Source organism: Etheostoma spectabile, chromosome 15 (genome assembly GCF_008692095.1).
Source record: "Etheostoma spectabile isolate EspeVRDwgs_2016 chromosome 15, UIUC_Espe_1.0, whole genome shotgun sequence".
Classification (NCBI taxonomy): domain Eukaryota; kingdom Metazoa; phylum Chordata; class Actinopteri; order Perciformes; family Percidae; genus Etheostoma; species Etheostoma spectabile.
Window position 1 is genome coordinate 2,351,274 of NC_045747.1, and position 3,555 is coordinate 2,354,828.

The 3,555-nt window shown below is 42.9% G+C and overlaps 1 protein-coding gene across 3 annotated transcripts in view; it reads right to left on the reverse strand.

Annotated features, from left to right (window-relative positions):
• Nucleotides 1-3,244, reverse strand: part of csdc2b (cold shock domain containing C2, RNA binding b) — a 6,903-nt gene extending 3,659 nt beyond the window's left edge. Inside the window, exons 1-3 of one of the 3 annotated variants that reach the window (XM_032537598.1) lie at nucleotides 3,051-3,212; nucleotides 2,723-2,745; nucleotides 1-144 (exon numbers count right to left, since the gene is read on the reverse strand). The exon at nucleotides 1-144 is cut by the window's left edge and continues 251 nt beyond it. The gene's annotated coding sequence lies outside the window, so the exon portion shown is untranslated. Of the gene's footprint in view, nucleotides 211-2,722; nucleotides 2,746-3,050 lie in introns of all 3 variants that reach the window. The other 2 variants (XM_032537597.1, XM_032537596.1) reach the window with 2 other exon arrangements.
• Nucleotides 3,245-3,555: the final 311 nt, after the last annotated feature.

Sequence of the window (3,555 nt, forward strand, 5' to 3'; positions counted from 1 at the left end):
CTGCTAATGGGCTGCTGACACTGCTGTCTGTCCGCTGGTGTATGTACGAGTCCCTCTGCTTGGAAAGGCCTGCCTCAGAGTGGGACACAAGCTCAGCAGTTATCCAGGTCAGCGTTGTCGCTTCAAGTCTGTCAGGGGGACAGGCTGTGAGGAGACAGACCACAGGGAGAGGATGGAGGACAATCAGAGAGCTGTCATGTGGATTTAGACCTGATGGAGGAAAGGAGGGATAGGAGGGGTCATCCAGCCAAGAATGAGCCTTCTCAAGTCAGAAAACACAGACAAATAAGGGACATGTGAGGTTAAAATGCCTTCTCAGTTTTCTTTCCTTGTGTCTGAGGAATATACTGTTCTACCATTATTAGATAGAAATCCTTCCAAGAGAAAAAAACATCCTCGGTCAAGTCTTAAATTTTTAAAATCAGACGTGATTGATCAGATCACAAGTGGACCCCTCTAAGCACAGGTGTAAAGACACATTGAGATCCAATCATTTAATCAAGTCCCCTCTAGTCTATGTCCACGACGTTCCACTTCCAGGATTGCTCCGGTGCCGCCGGAAATTCCACCGGATGTCCTTTACCTTCTGCTTTCTTTTTGGTGGAATTTTAAACTCTGGTGGATTTCTGAGGACTATGGTTAACCGCTCCTCAGATCTCTGCAGGGTAAATCCAGACCGCTAGCTAGACCATCTGTCCAATCTGAGTTTTCTGTTGCACGACTAAAACAACTTTTGAACGTATCCATGTTCCACTAAACCTTCCCGGGACTATTTTTCAGAGGCACAGCGGCTCCATCCGGCACCTAGCGCTGCCCAAGACAATTGTGATTGGTTTAAAGAATTGTCAATAAACCAGAGCATGTTTGTCTCAATTCACGGAATGCTGTGTGGACTAGTCAGACCTTCCTCAGCCAGACCCCCCTTTGTAGCGCTGTGGAGGAAGGTCTGGCAATGTGAGTCCCCTCTAATGTCAAAAGGGGTACTCCAGTGATGTAGTATTGTATATCCTAAAGTTGGGAGACTTACTTTTAAAAAGAATGATCAAAATCAATGCAGCGATTTTGCAAGATCAAACATAGCATAGATCCAAAAATGTTGGATCCTACAACTCCCATAATGCACATCAATGGCATGTTTTCATCTCCAAGCAAGCACCACCTAAATTATCAGGGTTATTTTCTCCAACTTGATAAAAAAGATCCACTTAAGGCATGACACAGTCTCAGGACAGCCCTGATGACAGAAAACTGACCGTGGGATTGGTGGAATGCCCCTTTAAATTTTGTTGAATGCAAAAACCCCTGGAGCCTTTGGTTTACACACACACACACACACACACACACACACACACACACACACACACACACACACACACACACACACACACACACACACACACACACACACACACACACACACACACACACACACACCCCTACTGACAGCTCTCTCTCTATAGTGCAATACAGTATGTCCATATTTGTTTATACTCCCTACACTTTTATGCTGCTAATGTTTATTTCCACATTTGTCACAGTGCCATCGTAATTTAGTGCTGTCTTGCACATCCGTATGACAGTAGTATCTTATCTCAACTATCTGCATTCCACTGCAATCCCTCATGATTAGTATAGGCTACTGCAGGGTTTATCTCTGAAGCAATCCAGAGCATTGTAATAGTACATGTGGAGATTTAATGTTCATATCTACTTGATTTGCATTACTGTTCAGTGTAGGATTACAGAGCACTGGCATGGCACTGTGGCAGTGTAGCCTATATTCTATTCATATCAGGGAACAGAGCGTGCTCCCAATGTCCATGCAGTTTTGATTTTGTTCTATTAAATTATTCATCCATGCATCTGTTATTCATCATTCACTAATACTAAAATCCGCAACATACCCTGTTCAGTCAGGTGACCTTGCCCCTTCAACAGCTCATAATTTGGGTTCTCTCCACAGTGATATTTTCAAGGTTAGAATAAATGAGGCAACTGACTCATCTCCTGTCGGTATTTAGGGCTGAATCATCTCAGAAACACCATCAACAGTCGTCAACAACAACAGCAAACACAGAGTCATTTTCTGTGTGAAGACTATATAGGGTTGTTGTTTTTTTTACGCCCACTCCTCTTGCGTGATGATACAGGCAGAGCTGGTGCTCCACGTGACGTCAGAACAGCTGCAGAATGCCTCCATTGGTGCGTTCGTGACGTCAGTGAGTGCCCCCCCTCCCCCCTTCCCAAATGAAGAATACATATCCTAGGAGTACTACAGACATTAGTACTTGTTGCCACAGGATAGAGGCCCGGACAAACGGCGAGTTTCAACATGAATATTACAACAACGTTTCACCATGAGAAAATAATTCACTGTGGATTAAACCCAAACCATTCCCAACAACTCAGAGTTTACTCTCATTTACACACATCAAAAGCTGCAGAACATCTGGATGGGCAAAAAAAAGCAACAGAATTAAGAGGGCCATGGCTCCTCTGGCCCGGGTCAACCACAAATCTCTTCCCTGCCCCATGATTATGAAATGACAATGTTTCTATTTAATATGTGTGTGTGTGTGTGTGTGTGAGTGTGTGTGTTTCCGAGAGTTGAATTCCTACTTTACACTTAAGAGCCTAACCACAACATTCCATATTTTTATCTTTTTGTTGCTTTTGTCTCGTTTTTATTTTAGCCAACAGCGAAACGTAAAGAAGTCCATACCCGCCTGACAGCCCCAATCATATCTGCAATTTATCAAAAAGGCGGAAATATCCGTCACTGCTATTTGATAATATACAACTTGGACAAAAGCATTGTGAGAGGTCCGTTCATTATTGGAACCCCGGGCGGGTAAATATGGTGGAAATGTAACCGACCAATCCTCCATGCAGTCAGAGATAGGTTAGGTTACTATTTAATAGAATATGATATTTAGCGGTTATTCCGTCAAGCATGCAAGCACGATATCATCCCGATCCCAAAACAAAGCCACGCTGACACACCCCGGCGTGCACATCAACGACCATTTATTCCCAGAAATGTTACTTACCGCATTGGGTGCGCTAGTAGGTTGATGATGATCAGCGTGTGCCTTAACTCGGTGCGTATTATATAACGAGTAATTAAATAAATAAGTCGACCAAATCCGTGCAATCCTACGGAAAACCCTGGCGTGACGACGTGAGGGCTGCTGAGTCTGCGCAGCTGACGGAGATTCCAATGGCGTGATGATGCGTGTGTGTGTGAGTGTGTGTGTGTATATACATATATATATATATATATATATATATACACACACACACACACACATATATATATATATATATATAATATTCACCTTTATGCAGCTGTTTTTTTGTTGCTCTATTACAGGAAATTATGTATAAAAACACACACAAAAAAGGATGTGTTATGTGGTGGACTGGACTCCAGTAATGCAATGGACTTAACATTTTACAAGTTCATCTTTCATCACATACACAAAACAGTTTGAATGTCTAACAATGGTAAGAACGTGTATGTGGGGCATGAGTGAGACGTGCTTATATTTTTGC